A 16,806-nucleotide genomic window follows, 5' to 3' on the forward strand; every position below is an offset into this window, starting at 1 on the left:
AGTACTTCAAAGCCCAAATTGATTCAAAATCTACTCTTCAGAATAATCAGAAAAAACACATTAAAAGTGTATTCAAAAAGAGAGGAGCGATTGAAGATTGCAATAAAACCTAGTTTATAATTATTTATTTAAAGGTCATTTTCATCTGATTTCCCCAGTGGCTAACAGAAAACAGAGCCCTTCAAATCCCAGCACTAATTATAAAGAAGGACAAAGTGCACTAAAGTTCTTTTACTGTAGGGAACAATTTTGCCCTCGGAGACACATTCCTTTCCATATAGAAATTCATAAAAATATCGTTCAATTTATTTGAACTCATTTCAATTGCCATTTTTAATAGTCTCTCAGCTATATTTAACAGTTTGCAAATCTATTTCTCCTGACTTTTTCCATTGTGACAATTAATCATTTTTATTTAACAATTTCAAAGCTCCAGAGATACTGAGTATGCTATGTGCACGCATTCCATAGATATTTCTGCTACAACGGATGCTTCATAACCTCAAAAAAAAAAAAAACCCAACCTACGTTTGTAAAGTAATTATAAGTAGATGTCATACGCTCTTCTATGGCAGGTAGAACAATTCACAGCTAAACAAATACTGGGCAGAGGTTTAAAAAAATGAATACATTGACAACAATGTGGCTAAAAGAAGCTAGAACTTTCCTAACCTCATAAAATAACACAAAAAATAATAATTATAATGACCACAGAGCTATATACTTAAAGGCACATTATTCCTTTGAGTATATTGGAACTTTAGAATTGCAAGAAAACTTATAGCAAAGAGTTCTAACCTTTACAACAGTCAAGACTCTTTAGAGCATCTGATGAATGCCATGAGCCCTCTCTTTAGAAACACATACAGTGAAATACAATTAAATTTTGCTTAACTGTACATAGTTTAAAGAAAGTCTGAAGATCTCTTAGAGATAATATATAGCAGGTTAAAAGCTCTTGTCTTAAATGTAGCTTTAAAATATATATAAATGATGGTCTGATCTTCCTTGAAGACCTCTAGTGTCAGCAAAGTCATTACTTACATGTTTGATTTTTTAGATAACGGTAATAGTGCTTTTCGAAAGTTCTGTCTTCTATTAACTGAAGCCTGATTCTTTTGAAAGTCAATGCACTGTTATTTAGCTCTGAAATATATAGCTACACAGAATAAATCCCTTTTTACATGATGGCCTTTATACATAACATATAGCTATAATAGCCTTCGAAGATTTCCTCTTGTTCAGGCCAAATATCCCCAAAACCTTCAGTCAATCCTCATAAAATCTAGCTTTGTGGTCCCGGAAAATCTCTAAGTATTCCAATTTCAAAATGTCATCCTTAAAATACAGCAATGACATATAAGCGCACATGTGAATTTATCAAATAAGAGTTCATTTTCCTAACTGTATGGAATCGAAACGTGAGTGGAAAATCGGTCACCCCTTTCTCACAAACCTCTGTTCTGAAAGTTGGATAAAATTAGGAAGGAACAAATAAATGAAGTAAAATTAGGATCTTGCCTATATCATTCTCAAGAACGTTGACTCATTAGAAGGTAAGGCTATTAGCTCCCTACATTCTCCCTAACATTTATCCATGAAATCTCAGGGTAGCAGGACAAGACTATCAATGTAATTAAGAAAAATAGGCAAAAATCAACTGTATTGTACCCTAAAAGAGTAAAACTTTAAGAGAGTAGTCAATATGGAATTTTGAAAGGGAAATAAAGAATTTTCCAACATTTATTCAGATATTGGACCTGGAGTGCAGGAATGGTACAGGATGGGCCTAGATGAAATGTTTCTTAGGGTTCTTCTTTTTCTTTTCTGATTTGGTGGTCATCAAGAGACTTTTTGATTGTTCACCTGAATTTTACAGGTCCTATTACCAGAAAAGAGATGCCCTGGGTGGAAAATGTAAGCATTCCAGTCACTGAAATCTAAGCCCCACTCCCATACCACCACCATTGTTATTTAAATAAGTCTCACTGATGACTCATACTTAGAGTCTATTTAAAAATGGAAGAATTTATCCCTGGCTGATGTAGCTCAGTGGATTGAGTGTGGGCCTGTGAACCAACGGTTGCTAGTTCAATTCCCAGTCAGGGCACATGCCTGGGTTGCAGGCAGGACCCCCAGTTGGGGACACATGAGCGGCAACCACACATTGATGTTTGCCTCCCCCTTTTTCTCCTTTCCTTCCCCATTCTCTAAGTAAGTAAATAAAATCTTTTTAAAAAATTGAAGAATTTTACCCCTATCATTAGGTCATGCCTTTTTCATACTGAATTTTTCATGTGAATTTCAGACATAAGGACAGAATATTATTACCAGTTTGTGACTGAAGTTTTTCTTGAAAGTAGAAGATCAATCAAGTTTTTTGGATGTGAACTTAGTGGTACATCAGCCAGCAGTTCTACTTCATAAACAAATTCGTGGTGTGGGTGCATGAGGTTGAGATTCCTTCTCTTTTCTAAAAGTATTGAGAAAGTTCATCAGCTTTCATCATTCAAAAACTTAATTCTTATCCTCATTAAAAACTGAAAATATATTGAATAAGATAAGACTTGGAGAGATGAATAGAGATACTGGTATAATTTGATAAGGGGCTACTAGGGATAATTGGTCTTTGTATTAGTTTCCAAAGGCTGCTATAACAAATTACCACATACTGAGTGACTAAAAACAAGTCCTAGGTCAGGCCTGGTATGTATGTTTATCTTTATTACAAAGAGATAAGAACTTTGAGTCAGAAGAAGATAATGCTATTAGCCTCCCACTCTTTCCCTAACATTTTGTCCATGAAATCTCAGGGATGCAGAACAATAATACTATCATAGCTAAGAAAAATGAAATTAAAAATCAATGATGTGCATTGTACCCTAGCTTCAGCAGGATATTCAAATCACCAAGCTCAGAAGAAACAAGAACGTACACAGATTTTGGTCTGTCTTCATCATCTCTACTTTGTGCTTGTGGGTTTCAACTCATCCCTGTTCTCTCATTTTGCACCCGTCTTCCTTACCTGGAGGCCTGCCCTGTGGATTTCCATATCCACCAGCATCACATGCAAAGACAACAACCTCTCCGAAGCTGCTTAATTAGCTCCCACAATTGCATAAGGTGGAGTTCAGAGGGTAGAGGTGAGAGCCATGGACAATTATCAAGGAACTTCTGTCATTTTTTTCCAGGTGGATTTCAACATTTCTACGGAACAATGAATCTTTTGTGGGCTTCCATTGTCCCTCTTTTTAACAGTTTTGTAGTACTTATCTCCTACCTGTCTCACCATCACATGTGTTGGCTATATGAGGGGCAGACAGCTTGTTTCTTTAGTTTCCCAGGTCTACGAATTGAGAATTGGGCAGGAATAGCTGTCCTTTGGAACTAACCTAAACCTAATTTATATAATGAGATCTTGGGCTTTGAGATGATGCTATAATGGGATAAGTCTTTTGTGTAACTTGAGAGGGTATAAGGGCATTTTGCACTTGGGAGAGATGTGAATAATTGAGGACCAATAAAGCAAGCTCCACGATGACCCCAAATGATGCCTGCCTCATAGTATTTTTCTTCTTGTATCCTTATGAAGTTTGGAACCTCCTACTTTTTGAGTCTGAGCCGGATTGAATGACTTGCTTCTAGCTAAAAGAATGTAACAGATATAATGGGACATCGTGTCTAAGTTTCAGTTACAAAAGAACTTTAGCTTTTATCCCTGCTCTTTATCTCCTTCTGGGGGAAGCAAGCTGCCATGTTGGGAGTAACCCTATGGAGAGGCCCACATGACACTGAACTGATGTCTCTGGCCAAACTGAGGCCTGCCAAAAGCTATGTGGGTGAGCTTGGAAGTGGTTTTCCCTCTAATCACACGTTCACATGAGACCACAGCCCTTGCCTTAAAGTGTAACGATCACTTTAACTATAGCTTCATCGGAGGCCTTTGAGGCAGAGACATCATACTAAGCCACATCCAGATTCCTGATGAACAGAAATTGTGAAGTAAATATTTGTTGTTTAAAAGCCCTAAATTTTGAGGTAATTTGTTACACAATAGATTACTAATACACTGATAGTCTGGAATAATTAGCTTCAAGATTATTAGCTAAATTGGAATGCTTCTACAAATGGAACACCTTGACCATTACAATCTACTTCTATTTCTCCCTTATTTTGCTAAGTTAGAAATCCTGTTCTCAGATATTAAGATATAATATTACTCTCATGTACCAACTATCTATTTCAATTTGTTATGAATGTACCTAGTTTACTTTTCTATAACTAATACATCTTAATTTTAAATATTGTATTAAAACACTCTTGAAATTAATTATACATGTCCATCAGTATCTCCTGATACAGAAGATACTTTAAAATAAACAAATATATTTACCCTCATTTTAATTATCCCTATTGAATGTTCCTTACATCCTACGGATGACATCCTATATTTTTAAATGTTGACAGTCTATTTCATATTGTACTATAGATTTATGCAGGGTGGGACAAAAGCAAGTTTACAATTGTGGGTACAGGAAGTACAGAATTTATTCTTGCATTATAATTTACTTATTATTTCATTATTTTCCATACAAACAACTGTAAACCTGATTTTGCCCCACCCTGTATTTTAGGTTAATGCTAATTTTGCGAGACTATAGTTTCTTGTATTTAAAAAAGAAAACCTAGACAGCTTTTAGCTATCTCTGTCACCTTGGTTATGTTGGAAATTATGTCCTCTTACTGATATCTTCTGTTTCTTATGACAGAGAAGATAAAATGATATAGAAGCTGTGTAGTTTAATATTCCCTTCTTTTAATACTCTTATTTATCTGATAACATTATATCTGGCCCTCCCTCCAAATGGTACCTTTCTTCTATTTTCTAAACGTAATTGAAATAGCTGTTCTGTTGTCATAATATTGTATCACAAACCTCCATTCATTTAGTATTTTGGGGTTTTGGTTGGCTGGTTGGTTAGCTGATTTGTTAGTTGGTTAACTTGTTTGTTTTCACACTGTATCTGAAATGCTTCATGCCTTGTTTTTCTCTGTTTTTGTTCTTCTTATGTTTTCATTAAGGATTGTTTCAAAGAGCTACTAAGACAGTTATGCCTGGATTCACACTGGCTTCTGAATTCCTCTCCCTTCCTGTCTTAAGAAAGATAATTCTTGATTATATTAGTACAAATTCATTGTGAGAGTTCTTGCTGAGTTGTAACATTGTCACTTTATACAACCTAATTTAATTATTAAAGACTCGTATGATGTCTTTCTTTCATTCCATTACATTTTTTGAGCAAAGGATTCACAATATTGTGTTTTCCCCTGGAATGAGTATGTTTTAAAATTAATTTTAGAAAAGAAAATACTAAATACATTTCTCTATATCTAATGTTTTTTTTATCCTTCCTTTGTATTTTAGTTGCACCTGGTATAATTTCCCTTTAGTCCAAAGAACTTTTTTTTCAAAACTTCTGTATGCCAGTTCTACTAACAACAAATTCTCTCAGTTTTCATTTATCTGAAGATATATATTTTTGAATGATATTTTTACTAGGGTTAGAATTATAGGTTGACTTTTTTCTTACTTTCAGCACATTAAATATGTGATTCTTTTTATTTTTGGCCTCTGTTGTTTCTGAGGAAATATCAGATAGGCTGTACCTAATTCTGTTTTTCTTACTTATTCCTCTTCAGGTTTAATGAAATTCTTGGGTTTCTCTGTGTATTTCTTTCACAAAATTTGTAAGTTTTCAGTTAGTAAATTTTTATATATTTCTCCATCCTACTATCCTTTCTCTCTCCTTTAAAGTATACAAATATGGCCCTGGCTGGCGTAGCTCAGTGGATTGAGCTCGGGCTGAGAACCAAAGCATCGCAGGTTCGATTCCCAGTCAAGGCGCATGCCTGGGTTGCAGGCCACAGCCCCCAACAACTGCACATTGATGTCTCTCTCTCTCTCTCTCTCTCTCTCTCTCTCTCTCTCCCCCTCCCTTCCCTCTCTGGAAATAAATAAATAAAATCTTAAAAAATATATAAAGTATACAAATGTGGATGTTAAAGTGTTTGATGCTGCCTTACCTCTTATTGAGGCAGCATTCATTTCTTTCTAGTGTTATATTCCATTTTCTTCAGATTTTGCTGTTACTGCTAATCTTCCTTTAAATTCACTGACCATTTTTTCCATCATCTCTATCTTCTTAATCCTATCCATATTTTAAAAAATTATATATATATTTTTACACTCATTTGTGTATATATATATATATATATTCACTCATTTTGAACATTTTCCTTAAAACACCTAAGCACATTTATAGTAGTTGCATTCAAGTTTCTTAAAGTATCTTGAGTTAAAACCTTAGAGTCTGTGTCTGTTAACTGTTTTTACTCTGACTCTTCACTCTGGGTCACATTCTCCCATTTCTTTGCTTGCATTGTGGGTGTTACACTGTAGATGCTCTGATTTTGCCTTCCTCTGAAGTGTTGATCTTGACTTTTGTTTCAAAAGGTTGTTAACTCTGTTGAGGTGGGCATTAGCTGAAATGTCTACTCAGCTTCTTGATCCTTTGTGTTTTGTGCTTTCCTCTGCGATCCCATGTGTATGTGGCTGCTCTCTCTCCTGTAGCTCCCTTCGTTTCCTGACTTTTCCTGTCGCATTAAAGGTGCTCTTGCAGCCATGACCTCCATTCTCTGGCTGCCAATGAGATTGCGACTTGACTTTTGAGCTCTAGAGACTTCACTTTGTCCATGGCTGTTTATAAAAAGCTGTTTAAACTCAAATGCTACCCAATGTAAATCCCTTATTTCAAGTGTGATTCTTTCTGCTGTCTGAGCTTGTTCCTGCTTTTGATTATTCTCCAGTACCTTTAATTAGTGTTTTTGTTTGTTTCATTTTGGTTTGGTTTCGTTTGGTTTCTTTGTTTGTTTTACTACTTTGCCCAGTGTTTATTGGTGTTATCTGTGAGATTAATGGATGCAAATTACTCTCATTTTCTGGAAAAGTACCTCATTCATTTCTAAACAGAGATTACCATCGTATATGCCATTTATTGTGTGTCAGGTACCCTTTTTCCCCTTTACTTTCAAGAAATTGTTTTATTTTGTTGTATAAATATTAAGAGTTTAATTCCTAACAATGTAGAAGGTACATACTATTATTGTCTCCATTTTATCAAAAATACTTTAAACATGATATGCTTTATGAAAAAAATAAAGCATATCATGTTTATCTAACTTTCCCAAGTCTACACAGATATTAAGTATTAGGGCAGGATTTGACCCCTGGTAACCTGGTTGTTATGGTTTGGTATACTTAAAAATAATAGCCAACTGTTTGATCTATTGCAAACATCAATTTCCAAAATTGCTTGGCTTCACAAATTTATATCCAACATGCCATATGAAAAAAACAACAAAATTCTAAATACAATGGATACATAGTACTTGAAAGGGTCTGGGGATTGTATTTATTATTGTCCTGTTTCAAAGGTTGATAGCAGTTCCAGAATAAATGGGTCACATCTGAAGAAATGGAAGGAGATTTCTGATTAGGAAGTGTTAAGTTATTTCTAGCAAGTAGTGCTACACAGAAGAATGGATCAGAATATGGCTGAGAATAGAAATGAGAGGAAAGTGAATTAGGTTTGACATGGTGAAAGATGACAGATTTAGAAAACTAGGAAAGGAGGGACATACTAGTCAAAGTTAAAGGAGAAGGCAATGGTAAGTTAGAAAATATATCAGAGGAGAACATTCAGACAGATGTTATTTTTAGAAGTAAAATTTCAGAAATGGGAAATAAATGTGGAACTTTTAAAAATTCTCTGGAGGAAAGGTGTTATATAACTGTGATTTATTTTACATCTTGCTATGAGGCAGAATATTACATGAAAACAATACCTTCAGCAAAATGGAGATTTTATGCATAGGATATGGAGGCCATATTAGCATTTCACATCAAACATTGGATGAATCAGCTACTTAGACAAAATAAAATCCAAAACTCCAAATTAAGCTTTTAAGGACTCACTCTGCAAAATTTTGAATTGAAAATGTGCTAGTTATGTGAATACTATACTATCAGTATTGCCCCTAACCCATAGGACAATGTACATAATGAGAAATTTGAAATATTGCCCTGGCTGGTGTGGCTCAATTGATTGTGCACTAGATTGTGAAGCAAGAGATCACTGGTTCGATTCCCAGTCAGAGCACATGCCTGGGTTGTGGGCCAGGTCCTCAGTAGGGGACGCACAAGAGGCAACCACACATGGATGTTTCTCTCCCTGTCTTTCTCTCTCCTTTCCCCTCTGTCTAAAAATAAATAAAATCTTTTAAAAATATTTTTCAACTGAAAGTTATAAATTTTTATTTTCTCTCTATAACATTTATTTCCCTTGTGTTAAATCTGCATTTTTATGGATTGACTATCAGAGTATAAGTTATAGTCATGTTGTTATTTTATTATTGTATGAAACACAATATATTGAAGAATTAGATCATTCTAATTCACCTTTCCTGAATATTAAAATATTGCCACAAATATAATTTTATCATATATGTTATTTTAATTATAGGAACTTTCATTTTCTAAACAATGTATTATGTTTGTGATATAAAAATTTAAAGGCTCATCAATGTAGAAAGACCATATTGTTAGTTTACCCATGAAATAATGACTCATGTTCTGTCCTCGAGGTTCATCTTTATCATTTAAATCCAATTTTCCATTTGTAACACAGTAGGAATTTTTAGGTCTTGACATTTTACATCTTTTAAAATTTACAGATTAGTTGCAAATATAAATGTCATTCATTCAAAGAGCCCAAATGGTAACATCTTATATAACCTTAATACAGCATCAGGCAATTAACCTTGATACAATAGTATTAACCAATTTAGATCATTTAGTGTTTTTCTGTTTGTTTGTTTGTTTCCCACTTATGTCTCTTTTCTAGCCTAGATTCTAGTTCAGGCTCTCACATACATCAGTTTCATATCTCCTTAGATTCGTCTTGTACGTGACAGTTCCTCAGTCTTTGTCTTTCAAGACCCTGACAATTTTGAAGATTACTAGCCAGTTATTTTGTAAAACGGTTAGATTGAGATGATGCATTTGGGCACACAAACAGAAGTCACATTTTGCACTTGCTAGTGCACCATTTCTGGGGCTCCATGCTGCCAGTACATATTATTATTGGTTACGTTCATTTCAGTCCCTTACTTTAGATTGTGTTGGCCAAATTTTTTTCTCTATAAAGTTACGGTTTTCCTTTTTTGTTATTAATGAATATGTTTTATGGAGATACTCTGAAACTATGTAAATATCCTGTTTCTCATGCTTCAACCCACCTATTTTAGTAACCATCAATGGATCTTTCTGGTAATACCATGATACCAATTATCATGGTATTTACCTAATTATGATTTTCTATTTCCATTATTTTTCTATACTTATATACTGGAATTCCACTATAAGGAAGAGCTGTCCATTTTCCTCCATTTATTTATTTGCACTATATTTTATTTATATCAATTCGGACTCATGAATATTTATTCCCAGATTCTGTCATTAGCAGTTCCAACAATTTGGTTCCTGTGTACCTTTCATCATACACCCTGTTCAGGCTGTTGTGACAAAGTACCATAGATTGATTGGCTTATAAATAACAGAAATTTATTTCTCACAGCTGTGGAGACTAAAAGTCCCATATCAGGGTGCCTGCACAGCCTAATTCTGCTGAGGGTCCTATTCTGGGTTACAAACTGCTACCTACTCATTGTACGCTCCCACGGTAGAAAGAGATGTTAGAGTGCCCTCTCAGGTGTCTTTGATAAGGGCACTGATCCCATTCATGAGGGCTCCACCCTCATAACCTAATTACCTCCCAAACACTCCACCTCCTAATACCATCACCCTGGGGGTCAGAATTTCAACGTAGGACCTCTGAAGTGACAGAATAAATCTAATTGCATGCCCATAACTTGTGAGCAATGTCTTACTTTCTAGTGCTACAACTTCATCATATTTCATCTTGTCTTTTTCCCACTCCAACCCTCGGAGAATCCTCAGTTTCTTTAATTAGAGAATAATATTTAAAACTAAGAGAGTGGCACTGAGCTTGACCATTTATTGCTACTGGGTTGTCATTGCTCATGCACATGCACACAAATACATACTCACACATATCCATATATATGAAGCAGGCAAAAGTTGGTTTGCTGTTGTGAAGATGTGAAACAGTTTATTCTTGCATTATTACTTATTAATTATTGTATTATTTACTTGTCTTACAACTGTAAGCCTACATTTGGCCATCCCTGTATTTATAATCTATTGACCTACATGTCTATTACTTCATACTGATGTCCAATTTCAATACAACACCTAGGTTCCATCTTAGTCTTCTCTCTTTCCTTATTTGTAACAACATTCTCTGACCATGAGAAATCTGAGTTTCATTACTCACAATATATTTATTCATTTGCTTATTTCTACTATATACATAAAGTAGTTTTATTATTTCTAGCTCACACTTCTGTGAGTAATTTTGTCATTTGTTAATTACAGTGTTTGTGTGCTGGATTCTGCTTTGCTTGTTTTGTTTTGCCTTACCAGATCATTTACTATGTTTCAAAGTTAGTTGGGTTAGTTTCTTTTGTCTATTTTTCCTTTGAGTATGACTATGAGTTCCACCTATAACAGAGTTAGGTTCATTTTTGACTGCTTCTGTTCTATTTTTGCTTCCCATATTTTCAGTTACTTTTAACTGTTTCTTAATTTTACTTTATTTATTTTCAGAGTATCTAAAACATCACCATGGCTTGAAGAATCAGAGCTATACAGAAAGGTATCATCACCCTTCCATCCTTACTACCCAGTTCTCTTGCTCTATTCTTGCTACCACCCAACTCTTACAGGTAACCAGTCTCTTCAGATTCTTTTTTTTTTTTATTTTAATCATTGTTCAAGTACAGTTTTCTGTCCTTTATTCCCATCCCAGCCCACCCACCCAGGCCTCCCCACCTCCCATCCATTTCCACCCCCCCTAGTTTTTGTCCATATGTCCTTTATATTTGTTCCTGTAAACCCTTCCCATTCTCCCCAGAAATTCCCCTGAAATTCCCTCCCCTCTCCCCTCTGGTCACTATCAGCCTGTTCTCTATTTCAGTGTCTTTGGTTATAGTTTGCTTGTTTGTTTTTTTTTTTGTTGATTAGGTTCCTGTTAAAGGTGAGAATATATGGCATTTGTCTTTCACTGCCTGGCTTATTTCACTTAGCATAATGCTTTCCAGCTCCATCCATGCTGTTGCAAAGGGTAGGAGCTCCTTCTTTCTTTCTGTTGCATAGAATTCCATTGTGTAAATGTACCATAGTTTTTTGATCCATTCATTTACTGATGGGCACCTGGGTTGCTTCCAGCACTTGGCTATTGTAAATTGTGCTGCTATGAACACTGGGGTACTTAGGTTCTTTTGGATTGGTGTTTCAAGGTTCTTAGAATATAATCCTAGCAGTGGAATTGCTGGGTCAAAAGGTAGATCTATTTTTAGTTTTTTGAGAAAATTCCATACTGTTTTCCACAGTGGCTGCACCAGTCTGCAATCCCCCCAACAGTGCACTAAGGTCCCCTCTTCTCCACAACCTCTCCAACACTTGTTTGTTGCTTTGTTTATGAGGGCCATTCTGACTGGTGTAAAGTGGTATCTTATTGTGATTTTAATTTGCATCTCTCTGATAGCTAGTGATACTGAGCATCTTTTCTTGTGTCTCTGGATCCTCTGTATGTCCTCCTTGGAGAATTGTCTGTTCAAGTCCTTTGCCCATTTTTTAATTGAGTTGCTTGTCTTCATAGAGTAGAGTCATGTAAGTTCTTTATATATTTTGGAGATTAAACCCTTGTCTGAGGTATCATTGGCAAATACGTTTTCCCATACAGTTGGTTCTCTTTTTATTTTAATACTGTTATCTTTTCTTCAGGTTCTTCTTTGTCCTTCCCATAACTATGTTGAATTTTTGAGAGTGTGTATATGTGTTTGTGTGTGTGTGTGTTCTCGTTGTTACATGAATGATAGCCTGCTATAGGTACTTTCTGCACTTTGATTTTTTCACTTACCAATATATACTGGAAATTAATCCACATCAGTTCATAGAATTCTCCAAAATTCTTTTTTACATCTTCATCTTACTAATTTATGTGTATGCCCCACAGTGTATTCAATGACATTTCCTGTGTAGGCATTAAGGGTTTTTCCAGTATTTTGCAGTTATAAAAACTGTTCATTGAGTAATCTTTTCTATGTGTGGCTCATATCCTTGTAGGTGTATCTTCAAAGTCAATCCTTAGAAATGGAATTGCTGATTCAAAAGGTAAATGCCTATGTAGTCTGGTTAGTTGTTACCAAAATCCCCAACAAAAGAGTTAGTTTGCATTCCCCACAGTGTCAACGACAGACTGTATCACCATATCTTTTAACTTCCCAGTTTGAGGGTAAGAATGACATCTCAGTGTTCCTTTAATTTGCATTTTTTTAATTATGCATTTAAATATCTTTTCAGAACCATTTTCACATCATTTTTATGAATTGTCCATTCATGGCTTTTAATCATTTTTCTATTATGTTTCTAGCCCTTTGTCCCTTAATTTTTCAGGGTTCCTCACATATTGGGTATATTAGCTCCTTGTCTGCAGTATATATAACTCACAGATATTTTCCTCTAGTTTGACAGCTTTATTTTGACATTTTTGAGGCACTTTTTGTTGTACAAAAGAATTTTGTACTGTGATTTGTCAGTCTTTTCTTTTATTGTCTCTGAATTTTGAGTCGTAGTTAGAAAGCATTCCCATAGACTGAAGTTAAAGAGAAATGCAATGATAATACAAATGAATAGAGCTCAGAAAATGATTAAAGTACGCAATTATGACCAATAATTACTGTTTATGTTATTCTTAAGATATAAAAATGCAGTTTCTTACATTATGCATATATATAGTATATCTTAAAATTATTTTTGAAAATGGTTTTGGATAGAACATTTTTAAGCACCAATATTATGAAAGCCATTATGACTATTTCTATAATTTCATGAATTTGAATATTTTAACACTTCCTTTTGCTCTCTAAAATTGTACTGCTGTGGTCAGTGATTTTTACAGTCTCTATCAGAAACTATTTTCTATGTTTGTACCAAGTACAAAATAGCAATTGGTGCTGTAAGAATTCTTAAAATAATTCCATGAGAATATTCTACAAGCACCCAAATTCAGATTTGGAAGTAGAGTATATTTTCTTCCAAAATGAAGCTGCAGGTTGTAGTTCCAATTTCTCTGAAATAGAAAACAAGCAACCAGCCACAGAAGGGAAGTTGAGGCAGCACTGACATTGGGTGGTAAACACGCAACATAGATGATTTATCATAGAACTGTGTACTTGAAACCTGTATAATTTTGTTAATCAATGTCACCCCAATACATGTAATTAAAAAAGAAAAAGGGCAGCATGGAAAAGAACATTCATTTTGAAGTCAGAAAAATAATAGGTTTAACTTCCTTCCGCATGTCTAATTTGCTGTAACCTTTCTGACCCTGAATTTTCTCACTTTTAGAATAGAGATAAGAATATCTTTGTACTATAGCTATTTTGAAGATTAAAAAGAGGGAATGTATAAAACACCTTACCCATGGTAAAGACTCACTGGATCTTGGTGGGTCCCTTGACTCTAAGGGCTCAGAGATCATTTCCCAGGAGCCAACCCAAGGACCAGTGCTGAAGACTGGCAGTGGGCAATATTTGAGCAATTCAGGCTGGCTGAGTCAACTGAGCCCTTAGCATTGCCCTTAGCATGAGCCCTTACCTCGTGCACACTTACCATTGCCATTTACTATTTATCATTTGCTTTATGTAATTTATTACAGGTTTTAAATATGAACCGGTTATGTAATGAAGGGCACAGGAAGTTCAGTGGATTGGACTCAGGACCTGCATGATCCAATGGTTACCTCTGGGATTCTCGTATGTGTGTTCAGTGGTGAAGAAGTATTTGGGTCAACTTAGGTGTGATTGAATGAAAACCAAGTGCTAGGATTCAGGTGAAGGTACAGATGCCTGGTAAATAGAATTGAAATCGTGGAGAAAATTAAAAAGTTATGAAAAAGAACTTTAAATTGGCTCCATACAACCTGACTACATATGTTAATTTCTATATCCATAACTTTCATACATTGCTGAATATCATTCCAGTAATCAAAACCTTACAAAACTAGGGTACCTATATAAACTAACAGCCTGCATCAATAATCTTTTTGTGCATTAAAAATTAAAACTCTCAGTGGCCTAAAACAATAACAATTTGTCATTGTTTATGAGTCTAGAGTTGAGTTAGCAGTTCTGCTGATCTGGGCCAGGCATGACTAACATTGAATGGTTTGTTCATGTCTTTAGCTAGCAAACCAGTTGGCCAGAGACTAGTTCTTACAGGATGGTCTCACGTGTCTGGTGTTTTTACAGACAGGTATTGGCTGGGGCAACAAAGGTGGCTGGGCGACATGTCACTCATCATTCAACAGAATAGCTTGGATTTGATCACTCCATAATGATGGAATTTCAAGAGAGTGAGTTGAATAATACCATGCCTCTTGTGTTTTGGGTTCATAGCTGGTCCAACATCACTCTTGCTGCATTCTATCTGTCAAAGAAGTTACAAGAATGCCCTAGAACCACATGGTGGAAAATAGACTCTTTCTTTTGATGGGGTTAGCTACAAAGTCACATTTCAATGGGTAATGGGAAGAGGTCACTACTGCCGTAATTGTAAACAATCCACAAAACCCTTTTACAGTTCTTTGACTATTTGTGCACTTACCTTCATATGCTTATACAAATTCTACAAGGAGTGAATAGAGAGACAATCTGATTTAGAAATTCAAAGAACTGCTTTTTGATGGAAAAAAGCTCCGCTTTTTATTCATGCATAAAGTTCATTATGGATCAGAATTTTATCACATGGCAGAGTCAATTTAATTTTTAATGTAATGCTTCTTAGTTACCAAGTACCTGTTTACAAATAAAAGAACACACTGAAGAACTTTCCTGGTGAATACATAAGTAAGAAATAAATGAATAACTACATGTTTCCTACTCACGATGTTTTGTTCTGTGTCATCTGTTGCATTAATTGATCTAAATATTCTAGGATAATAAAGAATGTATAAGTGCATTTTAAACACGATGGGAGATTTCCTAAATTATTTGTTATCTCACTGCCATGCTCATGTACTATTCTACATATTTTGAATAATGTTGCTAATTTTAAAATGATACTAAGATATTTCCAAATTTCACCTAATTGGAATACTTAAATATTGAATATTTGGTAGAATAGGTTCAACTGTATTGAAAGATACCCTAATAATCACCATAGACACTTCACAGGTATAGAATATACAAGTAACATAAAATGAGTTTTGCTGGATTCATACGTAGTACCAAAATCTCAATGACTTCATCCAGGTCAGCTATATTCCATGGGTTGGCTTAGCTTTCCAGAATGCATGAATTTTACAACATTCCATGAATGTCATGAAAGAGTACAAGGCAGACTGGTGAGCCAAGTTAAAGATTTTAATCACTGTCATCTGAAAGTGCTTCATAGTTCTTCCACTCACAACTTATTAGCCAAATCAAGTCATGTGGCCTCTCTCATCTTGAAAGGGGTAAAATCATATAGTCCTTCAATGTGCCTGGAAAGAGAAAAACTGGAAATATTGATGAGCTGCATTAATGTTCCCTACGATAGCTGTTATTAACTTGAATGACTAAAAAAATCAGTCTCTTTTGAAAAATAAGTTCACAGAGACTTGGATGGCTTGTGAATGTAAGAGAAAAATGAAATGCAAATGCAGCTTTTCTGGCCTAAGAGAGAATACACATAAGTTTATAGCTTTCAAAAAGAGATGTCAATTTGAACAGAATTGCCTGGCCTGCAGTTACTAAGTTGTCCAATTAGAATTACAAACTTTTGAAAGGTTAAAGTTTAAAAACTTTAGCAACTATCTTGTGTCAGTGTGTCTTAAAGAATTTTTTTTTTTGATGTAGGGAAAATTTTAAGCAAAGAAAGATTTAAGATGCAGAAAAGTGTTGATTTTGTTTCTGTGAAGAGGGACTATTTTCCCTTTCTTGTGGAGAATTAAAAGTCCTTTTGTTTTCAAAGCTAAGAGATAGATTTAAAAGGAAAGGCCAGCCCTGCCTGGTGTGGCTCAGTGGATTGAGTGTTAGCCTGCAAACCAAAAGGTCACTGGTTTGATTCCCAGTCAGGACACATGCCTGGGTTGCAGGCCAGGTCCCCAGTTGGGGGCATGTGAAAGGCAACCAATCGATGTATCTCTTGTACATTGATGTCTCTCTCCGTCTCTTTCTCCTTCCCTTATCCCCTTCCTAAAAATAAATAAATAAAATATTTTAAAAAATAAAAAGGCCAGAAAGAGAAGTACAAATGACTATAATATACAAAGAAAAATGGCCAGAATGGGATTATTAACAAATGGGATATAGGCCACATAATTTTCTGCATCTACAGTAACCATATAGTGTACAAGGTCAGTCCAGAAAGTATCCAGCCATTTAATATGAAAAATAGAGACATTTACTGAAGAAGATACAAGAAACATTGTACAAAAGACAATGGCATCTCAGTCCCCTTCAAAGTAGGCACCTCAGGACCTCACACAGTTCTCCCAATTGCCATCAGCTGACCTGTCATATTTTCCTGAATCTCGCCTACAGCCTGAAATCTCTTTCTTT

Source organism: Phyllostomus discolor, chromosome X (assembly GCF_004126475.2).
Source record: "Phyllostomus discolor isolate MPI-MPIP mPhyDis1 chromosome X, mPhyDis1.pri.v3, whole genome shotgun sequence".
Lineage (NCBI taxonomy): Eukaryota > Metazoa > Chordata > Mammalia > Chiroptera > Phyllostomidae > Phyllostomus > Phyllostomus discolor.